Raw genomic sequence first — 14,639 nt, 5'->3', positions numbered from 1 at the left:
TCAAGCCGCGCCTCGGGCGGCCTAGGGCCCAGGAGCGCGCGGTTGTCTCCTTGGCCCGGCAGGCTGCCCCCGAACCGCCGCCCGCCTGCGGGGGGGCTTCGCCGAGCTGGTGCGTGTGGGTCCCGGGTTGCAACCGAAAGCAGGCAGGACCGAGGCGGAGGCGGAGAAAGCGCGTGCGGTTCTGGAGTTTGTCCGCTGGGATGCACTGCGCTCCCGCGCTGGGGAGCAGGGAGCCGGTCGGCGCCGGAGCCGCCCCCACCGCCGCCCCATCCAGGCTGGGGGGAGCGAGCCGAAGCGAGACTCGAGTGCGCGTCCTGGTTCTGAGAAATCGGAAGAGGCCGAGCGCGCCAAGCGTTGTCCAGCCACCCCCCACCCCGCGGGGAAAGATTGTTTAAAGCGTCTAGTGAAAATTGTCAAATGTTATTATCCGCGTTTTTCTTTTTCTGGAAAGCGGCGTTCCTTCTTCTGGTGCCCGGGGCTTGATTGCCAGCGCGGGCTTTAAAAGGTTAATCGTGAATCGGATCCTGTTGGGTACTGGCCTGGCCTGAATCGATACAGTGTGCTTGGACTAGATAAGGTTTAGGCTCCCGGTACTGGGACGCAGACAAAACGGATCCAGGGCAGCCTTGCCGGGTGACCCTCTCCAGGTGCCTTGCCATCTGCGTCTCAGGGCTCAGCCAGCTCCCGAGGGCCTCGAGGAAGATCAGAGGGTCCCAGCCCCCGCTCTGGGCGCACCTCCCACTCCCACATGCTCCCCGAGCTAATGTCTGGTGCTTGATTTCTGACTGACTGCTGGCAAGTTATTGGAACTGATGTGGTTTCTTTTTTTCCTTTATTACTAAGTTGCTAGATTGAAAGATTAGTACATTTTGATTAAGGGGAGAGGAGAGTAAATATCATGGAAGGAAACCTCTCTGTTGGTTCCAGATTCACTAAAACACTTCCTCTGAAGCATCCCCAAGTGAGATCTCCTTGGGATTTTGCTGTAGGAAATAGTTCTGTTGGTGATTTTGAAGTTTGACCTTTTGGGTTTTTTTTTTTTTCTTCAGTGTTAGCACAAGAGATTTTCTGTAAGTGTGCCTCTAAGGACGAGCTGTCACCTATCTCGGAGGCTGACGGGAGAGAGCTCTGTCATGTCTGTGGGAGCCCCCCCTGGCCAGGAGAGGTGCCTGGCTGGGAGGGCCCCGTGCTTTTAGCATCATACCGGCAAGGGTCACACTAACAAAGCCCGGATCGCTTGCTTGAGACCTGGAAATGCGCTTTTTCCTTGAAGAAAGCCCTTCATCGTCTCGGTGGCTCCCCAGGCGAGCACTGGGCCCCCCGCTGCCAGGCTTTGAGCCTGGTTGTGTCAGGCAGATGCCCAGGTGGCAGAAAGCAGCTCGGGGCATTACCTGAGCGAGCAGCTCTCTGCTCGGGCTCCCGGACACAAAGTCTGGGCTCAGTGTTTGGCTTCTGCGTTCGGCCAGAGCTGTGCCTGGAGCCTTTTCTTCTCCCGAGGCAGAAACGGACAGAGTCGTAGCCGTTTCCGTGCCTCTGTGGTGGTAGTGGCATCAGAGCTGCAAGCAGGGATCAAGGTATCTCTTGAAGGCAGCCCAGTGGCTTGACCAGCTGGGTTGGAGCTCAGACAGAGCGCCGAGCCCAGCTTGGAGGGGTGCTGAGTAAGCACGCAGCGGAGAGTTTGGCTGCCTCCTTGGAAGTGGCCTGGAGGCTGCAGCCCACGGTGCCGCAGCTTTTTCAGGGGCTGGGAGTGTGCCGGGCATGGGCGAGGTGTCCTCAGGGGCACCACGGCTCCTTCCCAGACTGTGCCCACCACACGGCCCCTGGTGCGTGTGTGTCTGCGTGGGGGTGGGCACAGGACAAAGTGACGTGACTGTCTTTTTTCACGGGACACTTCTCAGTCCCCTGTGCACTCAGCACCACGCTCGGGCCTCAGCACATGGACCCAGTGGGTTTGCCTCTCACCATCCACACCTCGAAAGCCCTCCAGCAGCTGGGGACTGAGCAGAGGCGTTAGGACTACGGACGGAGTCAGACGCTTCATCCACAGGCATCGCCCTCCTCGCGAAGCCTGGCTCCTGCCCATTTCCAGCTGCTGACACCGAATTGATTGCAGCCGGAATCCATCGAGTGTCAGCGGCCGGGATGCTCATCAGAGACAGTAATGCTGGAATAAACGGCCATTCTGGGCATCAGCTGGGATCTTTCCACCACGGGGGCGCGTCCCCCTCCCCTCATGCCACGCCCACCCAGGGGATCCACCGGCCAAGCGGAGGAGGGGCTGGCGGGCTCTTCCCAGTCTGCCCCTTCTGTTGATTTATTGTAATCACCTGCTTCCTTTTTCTTCTGTGCATCCAAGAGTGGCGGTAAGTAGGGAGCAGGGCAGGCCAGCTCGCCAGCGGCGACAGCTCCCCGCCCCCCGAGTCCTCTGTCTCTGCGTCTCCCCCACGGAACTCGCTTGCTTCCCCACCGCATCCTGCGTCCTCTGAGCCGGGGTCGCCCAGCTGTCCGTGGGATCTGCGGCAGCCCAGCCCGGCCTTGGCCCCCCAGCCCTGCTGGCCTGGGCACCGTCAAGGTGTCGGGCACGAGACATTTCCCTTCATTTCCCTGGGCTTTTTGTGGGCACTCGACGCTGCGCGGTCCTGTGGATAAAAGCCGCAGCCCAGGTCGTGATGAAGTGGATAACCAGCAACCCCCGACCCGCCCATGGGGACCCAGGCTTCCAGAGCCCGGGGGCTCCTGTCTGGGGTTACGTAAGAGTCATCTGCTTTCCATATGTGTAGTTGCCAAGTTTTCTTCAAAGGGCTACAAGTCAGTAGAGACCAAATTGATGTAAAGATTAGCTTGGAAAGCCAAATATATCCTTGATCTAGATTTTCATGTTTGAAGTCTGGCTCAAGAGGGTTCCTCCTGCCCGGTGCCAGTCAGACACGGGGGGGCAGGAGCCGAGGCTGCTGGAGCTGGAGCACACAGCCGTGGGGCCCACCGACTCTGTTTCCCTAAGACCCCCTTCCAGGAATTCAAAGGCGTCGGTGAGTCATGAGGCCCTGAGTGGGGACTGGCAGTTACATAACTCAGATGAAGTCTCAGTTAATAGAAAGTCAGAGGCTGCAGCGTGGCCATGTCAGAGCCCGGGGGGCCCTGGGGTGGGGCAGTGGGGGCTCCCTAGTTCTTCCTCGTCAGGGCGGGATCGGGTGTGGCCTTGCAGGAGGCCTGGCTGCCCCAGTCTCGGGGCCAGCACTCTGTGCTCCTGCCATCAGCACGGACGGTGGGGCATTTCTTCACCGCCAGCTCCCCGACGCCCCTTCCAGAGAAGGGTGCAGGATTCGTTCCCCGCGGCCGCTGGGGTGGGGGCCGGCTGCCTGATGGTGGACAGGCCTGGTGAGCTGTGCTGGCCTCATCGCCTCCCTCTGGCAAGGGCTCCGGGAGGAGCCAGAGACCCAGCGTTCCCCTATGGGGGGCGTATCCTCGTCTCCATAAGTATCAACACCGAAAGAGAGCCCAGCACACGGGCAGCAGGCTGGGAGTCACGCGCTGGCAAAGGACAGGATCCTGGCACAGGGGCCTGGGGAGGGGGTGCTGGGCTAGAGGTTGCATTTCCGTGCCCTGCATGCGCTCTGCGGAGGATGTCACTTTATCCCTCACCCCCGCCCCAGCCCCAAGGGAAGGTCGATGGCAGCCTTGCTGGGTCCACTGTGCTTGAGCCTTGCGGCCTGCCGTTCGCTGTGCCTGAGCTGTCCCGTCACTGGGGCGTCTGCCGTGGCCGCGTTTCTTGGGTGGCCGGCCAGGGAGGGCTGGCGTGGGACGACCCACTGCCCCTCTGCCCGCCCTTCGTTTCCAGCCCCTTGTGGGCAGTCGCCTGGCCCACGCGGCTGTCAGAGCCTTGTCGCCTGGCCTCCCCGTGGGAGTCAGTGCTGGAGCCCGTGCATGACCCCAGGGGCTTCTGGAAAGCGCAGCCTCCAGACCTCGGAGCAGCAGTGGAGACTCAGGGGGTGTGTCCCCCGGAAACCTGTGCTCAGGCTTCCTGTTTTGCCTGGAAGAGGAGCTCTGGTCTCTGGACTGTGGGCTCCTGAGGGCAGGGACCCGGCCTCGTTCTTCACTGCCTCCTGAGAGAGTGTGTGGCACAAGTAAATGCTCAGGAGATGCCTGTGATGCCTGCCTGGCACCGTGCCCTTGCTTCGTCAGGTCTTGCCCTGTGGTTACTCGTCCTTAACTCCACACTGAGATGTAGGAAAGGAATTCCCGGCTGGCCCCGCCTTAGGTTTAGGCCCTGTCCTGTCTCAGAGAGATACATGGCTTCTTCCACCCTGCATCCTGGACTTCACATTCCACCATTAGAGATTCTTTTCTTTGCTGTGAGACTTAGTCACAATTGGAATGCAGACATGTTTAGGAAAAAGCAATCCTTATGGAGCTCTTTCAGTCATCATGGGCTCACTAGGAGTGAAAGTATCCGGTATTCAAGTGTCTGGGAGGAAGAGTGGATGCGTGAAGGCAGGTGGCTCGGGGGTGGCGGTGAGGCCGAGGGGGAAGGGACCACCCAGGGAGCACGGGGAGATGTGGGCTGAGGGTGGGCTTGGGGTCCCATGCAAACTATTGGCCTCACAATCGGACTCAGTTCTCCCCTCCCTTTGGCTTTCTCGGGGACGGGAAGGGGGTTCACACGCGGAACTAGGAAAAAGTGAAGCTGAGACAGAGCCGATTCCTTTGAGAGAGAAGGTTCTGGTCCATCTGTGAGTCTGCAGGTGGGCGGCCAGGTAGACGCTGAGGAGCGCTAGCGACGCATCCACACCTCTGGCACCCGTACTCCTGTCCCGAAGGTGAGCCGCAGAATTTGCGCCCTACCTGGGCCGCACGTGTCTGCCTTTCCTAAACAGCTGGGCCGTCCTTGACCTACATTAGAGTAGTTTCAGGTGCGCAGCATCACGATCTGATATTTGTAAGTCAAGTCAGCGTCCAACCCTTTGCTCGGTTACAGAATTTTATTTTTCACACTGGTGGTTGCTGGAGTGGGGGGGGGGGCAAAATGGGCGAAGGGGGTCAAAAGCTGCAAATATGCAGCTGTGAAACAAATAAGTCACCAGAGCGGCACGCGCAGCGTGGTGACTCTAGTTCATCTAACCGTTTGCTTTAAATGTCTGTGCAACGGGGAGAAGACGCCCTGATCTCTGGTCTCGTAGTCATTTCATCCACACCTGTAACTCGCTCCTCCGTTCCCACATGCCTGGGGGCTGGCTGCGAGCAGATGCCGTGCAGACTCCAAACTGAGAGTAAGACTACAATCATTTTATAAGAAGAAAGGAAAGTAGGCGTTTCAGAGCCCGCCGCCCCTCCCCCCAGCCAGCATGGGACTCTGGTGCTGTTGGTCATTGGTACGAGCTCCGAGAAGGGTCGGGCTGGCCAGCAGCGGACAGTTGCTGCGTGCCACACCTGTGCCTGGTTGGGCCAGCGACGGGGTAGCACACTGAGCGAGGGCTGGGGTAGCAGCTACCGCCTCCGGGCCCCGTTGCCCCAAGTGAGGGACAGCTGGCCTGCAGGTCGGTGGTTCACACCTTCTGGAGCCCTTCCCGCGCTGGTTGTAAGGAAGCGCTTTGGGGACTCTACGGGAGGGGGGGGTGACAGCCTGCTGGCTTGTAAGAGACGTGTCACAGGCCAGGGGACAGTCAGTGGCGGGCTAAGACCAGCAAATGAAAGAATGACAGAAGGGAAGTCACCTTCTGGAAGGGAGAGTCCCAGAAGGGGACAGTTCTGGTGGTGCCCCAGCGGGACCAGAGCCAGCGTCTGCTAGGAAGTCGCGGCTCCCGCATGGACACACCCTGGGATGACGGACACCCTCAGGGCTCCGCGGCAGCACCCAAGGGCAGGACCTTCATGCTCTCCCCTGAATTTAGCACTTATCACCCACGTGATGCTGAGAGTCTGTGCCACCTCGGGCCTCATGGGAGGAGGAGATGGCGAATTGCCAAGGTCTGATTCTAATGAAGAAGTTTAGGACTATTACTCCAGATAAAGGTGTGCGTGCGTGTCACCCGTGTGTGCGTGCATGTGTGCGTGTGTGCGTGTGTATGTGTGTGTGTATGTGGTGTTGGGCACTTTGGGGACCAGTGGATATCAAATCAAAGCACTAATAAGAGGCATCTTGCTGGTTCAGTCTGTTTGAGTGCCTGACTCTTGATTTTGGCTCAGGTCATGATCTCACAGTTCATGGGTTCGAGCCCCACGTTGAGCTCTGTCCTGACAGCTCAGTGCCTGCTTGGGATTCTCTCTCTCCCGCTGTCTCTCTTCCCCTCCCCGACTCATGCTCTGTCTCAAAATATATTTTAAAAAATTAAAAAAAGCACTTATACCAGGAGCTCCAACTCCAGGTGAAAAGACCAGTTTTTAAAACAAAACTTCTCCCGCAGAAGACGCTTGCCATGTTCAAAAGGTTGGGCGTCTAATAAGAAAGGATGGAACACTTCTCCTGAGAACGGGGCTGCTGATAAAAAGTAAAAAATCCTTAACAAAATATTAACAAACAAGCAAAGTTCAACAATACATAGAGAGAAGCGTATACCAGGGCAAGTGGGGTTTATTCCGGGAATGTAGAAATGGCTCCATATTTGAAAATCAGTCAAGGCAATCTGTCAGATGAAAGGCTGAAGAAGAAATACCTATGAGCCTCTGCATCTGATGGAGTCAGCACCTGTCCATGGGAACTGCCAGAGGTGTAGGAATAGAGACTCACTTTCTCCACAAAAGCCTGCAACTAACTTCATGCCTAATGCTGAGAGACCAGAAGCTTTTCCCCTTGAGGTCAGGAGCAAGCTGGGGACATCTGCTCTCCTGACCCTTATTCGCACAGTGCTGGAAGTCCTAGCCAGTGTTGACCCAGGAAGAAAAGGCAAGAGAAGACATACGGAAACGAAGCAATAGAATATTGCAGATGATACAATTGTCCACACAAAAAGTCTCATGTAACCTATTAAAAAAAACCTTCTAGAGTTAACAATAGAACTCCCCTAGGACCCAGCAATAGCACTGCTAGGAATTGACCCAAGGGATACGGGAGTGCTGATGCCTAGGGGCACATGGACCCCAATGTTCATAGCAGCACTCTCCACAATAGCCAACACATGGAAAGAGCCTACGTGTCCATCAACGGACGAATGGATCAAGAAGATGTGGTTTATCTATACGATGGAATGCTACATGGCAATGAGAAACAATGAAATCTGGCCGTGTGTAGCAACATGGATGGACCTTGAGGGTGTGATGCTGAGTGAAATAAGTCAGGCAGAAAAGGACACATATCATATGTTTGCACATATAGGAGGGTTAGGAGGAACTTAATGGAGGACCATGGGGAAGAAGAAGGGGGGAAATAGTGGGGGAGAGGGAGGGAGGCAAACCTTGAAAGACTCTTTTTTTTTTTTTTAACATTGCTACTCTTTAATTCGAACAAATAAAAACCACAGTTTGTGTAGAATAGAAATTGCATGAAACACAATAAGCATGAACGGCCTATTACAACCTGCATTTTTGTAAACGGGCATCCTTAGTGACATCCTGACCATCTACTGGTTAGACACATACCTAGAAGCATCGTTTAAAGTCAGCATGAAAGACTCTTGAATGCTGAGAACAAACTGAGGACTGATGGGGGGGGAAGGGGGGATGGGCATGGAGGAGGGCACTTGTGGGGATGAGCACTGGGTGTTATATGGAAACCAACTTGACAGTAAACTATTTGTGAAAAAAAAAAACCTTCTAGAGCTAAAGAGTGAATTCAGCAAGGTTGATGGCACAAGATACACGTGTAGAAATGAATCACATCCGCATCTAATAGTAACGAACACATGGATGCTGAAATAAAAAATGCAGTACCATTTACAGTCACCCCCAAAATGAAACATTTCAGTGTAAACCTAACCAGTCATGGTATGCTCATGACTTGCATGCTCAGAGCTATGTGGTGCTGATGGAAGAAACCAAAGAAAGTCTAAATAGTGTTAAGTCATACCATGTTCATGGACAGGAAGACTCAAGGAAGGAGGTCACTTCTCAAACCCATATAGAAGGTTCACAGAATCCTTCTCAACAGCCAGCAAACCATTTTCATGCATGGATAAGATTCTTCTAAAATGCATATGTGAAGGTAAGGGAACTAGCTATTCCTAAAACAGTGTTGAAAAAGAATAATAAAGTGAGAGGAAGCAGTCTGATCACAAGGCTTACTGTGTAGCTGTCCTAATCAAGACGGTGTCATCAGTGGAGGGACAGATATATAGATTTTTCTGCAGATAGATTTCCACAAACATGCCCAGCTGATTTTTGATAAAGGTGCTAATTCAGTAGAGGAAGATAGTGTTTTCCAACAAATTGGACTAGAACAATGGGACATTCATAGCCAAGAGCAAACAAACAAACAAGAACCTTGACAGTAAGTCTCCTATCTAATGCAAAATTAACTCAAAATGGGTTACATAATTACATGTAAAATGTAAAACTGGGAAAGCTTTTAGGGAAAAAAAGTAAATAGAAATTATTCAAGATGTGAGATGAGGCAGAAAGCTCTCAGACTTGTCATGAAAATCATAATCCATAAAAAGGGAAAAAAGCTAATAAATTGGATCTCATCAAGAGTTTATAATTTTCTCTGTGAAAGACTCTCCTAAGAGGGTGAAAAGTCACACTACAGAGCAGGAGAGAATGGTCACAAACCACATGCCTGACAAAGGGCAAGTATCTGAAAAACATAAACACCTTCCAAAACGCAACGGTAAAAAAGTTGAACAATCCAATTAGGAACAGGTAAAAGCCTTGAAGGGACGTTTCATCAAAGAGGAGAGTCGGATAGTGGAGAAGCATGTGGAAAGATGTTCAGCGTCACTCCTCATCTGTGAGAGTGGCTAAAATAAAAACTACTGACACCACCAAATGCTGGCAAGGACGTAGAGAAACTGGGTCCCTCACACACTGCTGGTGGGAAGGTAAAATGTACAGCTGCTCTAGAGAGCATCTTGACAGTTTGTGACAAAATTAAACATGCAACTGCCATGTGGTTGAGCTTTTCCCTCCTGGGCATTCACGCCAGAGAAATGCAGACGTGTTCACCCAAAGATCTGCACACACATTTTACAGCAGCTTTATTTGTAAGTGCCTCCAACTGGAAGCAACCCAGATGCCCTTCGGTGGGTGAATGGCATAGCAAACTGGGGTGCATTCACACCGTGGGGGAGTGCCCAGGAATAACAATGGGAGAACTGTCCTGTACAGCCAACAGCCTGCGTGGATATCTGGGAATGACGCTAAGGGCACGAGCCAGTCTAGAAGCCCCTGTGCAATATGGCGGCTCCATAGCATACTTGTAATGGTGAAATTGCAGACGTGAGCAGGGCAGTCGTTGTCAGGGCGCAAGAGAGCAGGGCGTTGTCAGGGGTAGGAGGGAAGATAGCATGGCTTCATCAGGGTGGCATGAGGGGTCTCCGCCATGATGGGGAAGCTTTCCATCCTTTTTTAAAAATATTTCTTTTAATGTTTATTTATCTTTGAGAGAGACAGAGTATGAGTGGGGAGGGGCAGAGAGAGGTACCCAGAATCGGAAGCAGGCTTCAGGCCCTGAGCTGTCAGCACAGAGCCCCACACGGGGCTCGAACCCATGAACAGAGAGATCATGACCTGAGCTGAAGTCGGACACTTAACCGACTGAGCCCCCAGGCGCCCCAGGAAGCTTTCCATCTTGATCACATCCGTGCCAGTACCCGGCTTATATCTTTGTGCCCTGGTTTCGTGAGATGTTACTGCTGGGGAAGCCAGGTAAGGACCTCTCCGCATTACATATGACCATTCTCGTGAAAATCTACAATTAATTTAAAGTAACAATTTAATTAAAAAACGAATATTCTCTACTTATCTGCCAGAGATTAGCATCTGATCGTTTGGGGGGTACGCGTCACGTTTAGGCGTCTCGTATTTGGACTGAACGACAGCCAGGGACTACGGAAGTGGGGGAAGGGGTAAAAACATTACTTTATGAAAGTGGCCGTGCCGTTCTGCCACACTCTTTAGAATGCAAAACAGAGCAGCGTGTGAATGTGCGGAGTGGCTAATGTGATGAGATACATCGTCAGTGACAGTAATAAATGACCCGGCGTATAATTATTGGATAAGAAGAGCTGTCCAGATCCCTATATAAATCAGGTCAGCTCTGGAAATAGAGCAGCCTTTTTGGGGACAGTCCCACTTTCCAGCCCTGGCACATAGGGCGGCTTCAGGACCACGCTCTGAGGACTTGGAGTCAAATGCACAAACAGTTGGCCTCTTGTTTCCAGATCAGTAAGACGTGAGCCTCAAGTTGGTGAAGGCAGAGCATTGGTCTGTGGCTTTGCTGCTTTCATTTCCTTTTGGTCTTCAAGATAAAAGCCTTGCAGTGTGCTGTGTGTGCACGCACACGCGTGTGAACGTGCGTGAACGCATGCACGCACGACTATGTGCATCCTGTAATTGCTTGTTGAATGGAAGGCTTTGCGTTGTTCCATTGCATTGCAGTGTAAAGCTCTGTGTCGGACTTGGTCGTTAGCTCCTGGGACCCCATGGGCTGGACCCAATAGTACTCCTTCCCTCCATTCGGGTCCAGCTAGGAGGCGCTGGGCCACCATAGTTCCAGATCTTCTCACAAGCCAGGCTTTGTACTGGGTGACCCAGCCAGCCTACATCCTCTCGGTCCGTCCTGGGGAGCCTCATGATGACCCTGCAGAGCGGGTATTGTTTGTTGCTCATGCCTTACAAAGGAGGAAATGGAAGCTCAGAGAGGTTAAGCGATTTGTCTAACGTCACACAGCTAGCTAGCGGGAGAGCTCTGATTTTTTTTAGAAGTTTATTTACTTTTTTAAAAAAATGTTTTATTTATTCCTGAGAGAGAGAGAGACAGCGTGAGCAGGGGAGGGTCAGAGAGAGAGGGAGACACAGAATTTGAAACAAGCTCCAGGCTCTGAGCTGTCAGCACAGAGCCTGATGTGGGGCTCGAACCTACGAACTGTGAGATCATGACCTGAGCTGAAGTCAGACGCTTAACTGACTGAGCCAGCCAGGCGCCCCGAGAGCTGAGGTTTGAACCCAGGTTTCATGGACTCCCGAGTCCACGGGTGCTCTTACCACTGCCCCTTACGGCTCCCACGTTTTTATAAAATCCTCCTCCCACTCCTTTGGTTAAGTTACACGTTGCCCATTTGGGAAAAACAAAAACAAAACCCCAGACAAACAAACAACAAACGGAACTGGAGGGACCCATCTGCTGTGATGCCAGGCCGGCACCGCTAGCATCTAGTCTCTGGACCCAGCTGATGCCGGAATCGCATGTCCCTCCAGCAACCAGACTTTTAGGTAGAAGTTTTATAGTCCAAATCAGGGACTGTTTTGTAGCAAAGAATTGACGAAATGTCAGGAAGGGATGAAAACGTGTTTGTGACACAGATAATGTTATTCAGCCTACTTAGTAATTAAAAAAAATATGTCAGCAACTCCACGGAGGCCTCTCTTGTGAGCTCTTGTGAAATTATACCGTGGAAATTAATGAATGGCCACACTGAGGAGGTTGGGTTCATGTGACGTAAGCCTGGGCTGAAGGACTGCCTGCTGCGTGCGTGTGTGCACTTATTTATTGGAGTGTAATTTATACCCCATAACATCCACCCATTTTAAGTGTACGATCCAATGATTTTTAGTACATTTGCCGTGTGTGCATCATGTCCACTGCCCCTGATCGGATCTGTGGTTCTGCTTACAGCCACTCCCCGTTCCCACCCTCAGACTCACAGAACCACTGATCCGATTTTGGTCTCTGTGGGTCTGCCTGTTCTGGGCATTTCGGAGGTGGGGTCCGACCACGTGCCATCGCTCGTGTGGCTTTCTTCACTCGGCCGCCCGTCCTGCGGCTTCTGCGGGCTGTAGCGTGCTTCCGCGTTCTCTGTGTTCTTTCTGAGTAGCATCCATTTTCGGATGTACCGCCGGTGGTCTGTCCGTTGGCTGGCTAACGGGCACTTGGCTTCGTTCTTCTTTGAGGCTCGGACAAATCGTGCAGCTGTGAACATTGCTCTGGCTCCTCTCGCCGCCCCACGTCCCCGTAAGCAGAGACAGAAAGGGTTTGGGGGTGGGTGGGTGGCCGGAGAAGCCGCTTGCATTACCAAGCTGGTAGAAATGCCCCAAGCAGGGGTCCGGGATTCCAGCCCTGGGTTTGGATCTGCTCCTTCGCTTCGCCCAAAAGGAAGAGCTGACTGCACACAAGCCATTGTTTATTTGCTCATTTTTCATTTGATAAACATTTACTGAGTGTCAGCAGCGCCTCGCCATGGTGCGAGATAACGAGGAGAAGGTTCTCTGGGCTGCTTGGTGCAGAGATACCATGAAGGGGAACGTATGACTCATTAGAAGGGCTCCCGCCTCGGGGCTCCTGGGGGGCTCAGGCGGTTACGCATCCGACTCTTGGTTTCAGCTCAAGTCATGGTCTCGTGGTTCGTAGGTTTGAGCCCCACATTGGGCCCTGCACTGATGGGGGAGGCTGCTTGGGATTCTCTCTCTCTCCCTCTCTCTTTGTACCCCTCCTTTGCTCATGCTCTCTCTCTCTCTCTCTCAAAATAAATGAATAAACATTAAAAAGAAGAAGGACTCCTGGCTGAGCTGGGCGTGGTCCCCAGGGCTGGAGGAGGACGGTGTGTGGCCTGGGACTGAAGGCCAGGGGCTGGCAGGTGGCCCTGCGGAATGTCCCCTGGTCCTCTGCTGCGTGGGGGGGCGGGGCCCTTTGTCCCGTCCACGGGGCCTAACGGAGGCAGCTGTGCTCATCGGGGATCGTGGGCTCCCTTCTGGCGGGACAGTGGTGCAAGTTTCGGGGGTCCACCCTTGGGGAGTCCCTTATAGCAAAGGGCTTCAGAGCATCTTTGTAGATGAAGGACCCCCCCAGTCCACAAGCACGCGCCAGCACACCCAGGAGGCTTCCCTGGGGTTTGAGGCTAAACCGAGTTGTAGATGCTGCGTGCGTGGTCCAGGGTGGGGTGAGTCCCAGGGGGAGCTGGGAGCTCTGAGAGACCTGATCTGACTAAACAGAAAAGTGAAGCAACTGTTATTCGAGGAGACAGTACATTTGCGGGTTATCCTGAGCCTGTGTTTCAGGCAGGGGGCGCATGAGGAGGGCGGGCTCCTGGCGTCCGTCTCGGGCGGGTCTGTGGGCGTGGGCAAGAGTCACGGCCCCGCTGGCCCTAGAGGGTCTCCGTTCCCAGATGCTGGCCTAACCGCTGGTGTCAAGAGCAGGGGATGCCCAGGCGGGGGGCGGGTGGGGAGACCCCCCCACTTGGGGAGTAGCGCCGATGGGTGTTGAGGAGGGTTCTGAGTTCTCCTGAGGCTTGGAGAGAAAGAGTGTCCATCGACCGGCTGTCGCATCTGCGCTGTGTCCGAGAATCCCCCTCCCGCCCCAGAAGGACCAAGACAGAGCTTGTGCGTGGTCGTGGGCTGGACACCCTCACGGAGGCGCGTGCATAACTGAGCGCTTGTGATTACGGTGTTCCAGCCTCTGTCCTAGCACTTGTCTTTCCAGCGTGGCCGTGACCTGGGCATTTAATGATGTCCTCTTCCCCGAGGAGGCTCAGGGAAGCTGAGTGGCCTGTCCACGTCACACAACAAGGAAACAGCAGAGACGGACGCACACCCAGGCTTTCGGGCTCGGCCGCTGGTCCTCTGCACCGTCGCATCCTGCTCTCACCGTTCTAGAAGACGACGCAGGGGTGCTGGTTGTATTTGAGGCACGTGACATCCAGGCAGGCAGCAAAGCGTGGGACTTGAGCCCAGCACCGAAGGCCAGTGTCCTTCCTCCCTGGCTCGGTGTGGAGCTCACAGGGGTGCCCGGGATAGAGAGATGAGGATGACGCATCGTGACCTTCGGGGATTCTGAGCCCGGAGGGAAAGGTGGTGGCTGTGGGGGTGCCCCTGTGCAGCAGAAGCCTGTCCATGTGGTTCGGGGGCGGGGCAGCGACCCCGGAGGCAGGGCTTCCTGGGGACCAGCTGGGTAGCCACGGAGGGAGGAGTGAACGTGGGCGGTCAGCTCTGCCCCCAGGTGGCTGCAGAGCCCGCAGACAGCGCGCTCCTGCTGGAGGCCGGCCCGGAGGTCCTCAGCTGGCGATTTGGGGGAGGGAGCAGGTCAGGTCCCTGCCCGCTTCTGTTGCCGCGGGAAAACCTTTGCAGACACTCCGCTCCGCTCCGATGTGCTTCTGCTTGGGAACCTAGATAGCATCTACATCACGCAGCTCACCTTTCACGTGAGTCCTGCCCTCCTGGCCTGACCGCCTGTGATCAAGAATAACCCTCCTGCTATGGATTCAACACCCCGGATCGTTGCAGAACGCCGTCTTAGCGAAGGTGAAGAAATTACCCGGGGATGGCTCATAGGCCTCATTGACATGCGACTACTTTTTTTTAAAACGGACTTTTCCAAAACAGAATCAGATCCCAGGCAGAGGTTGCACCTTGCATCTCGCAAGGCAGCCGTGGGGCCAAAGCCTCCGCCTCCAGAGCAGCCGAGAGCTGTGTCCCAGCGTTTGGCAAGGAGCTCATAACAAGGAGGCGGGGCGGAGCCCACCCAGGAGCCCCCGCCCCCGCCCCCCACCCCCTCCTCT

The 14,639-nt window shown here is 54.3% G+C and overlaps 1 protein-coding gene across 1 annotated transcript in view; it reads left to right on the top strand.

The window, feature by feature from the left end:
• AJAP1 (adherens junctions associated protein 1) overlaps positions 1 to 14,639 on the top strand; it is a 117,067-nt gene that overhangs the window by 313 nt on the left and 102,115 nt on the right.

Source organism: Crocuta crocuta, unplaced genomic scaffold (assembly GCF_008692635.1).
Source record: "Crocuta crocuta isolate KB4526 unplaced genomic scaffold, BGI_CrCroc_1.0 scaffold13, whole genome shotgun sequence".
NCBI classification, from domain to species: domain Eukaryota; kingdom Metazoa; phylum Chordata; class Mammalia; order Carnivora; family Hyaenidae; genus Crocuta; species Crocuta crocuta.
The sequence above is the reverse complement of the archived record's forward strand: the minus strand, read 5'-3'. Positions and strand labels throughout refer to the sequence as shown.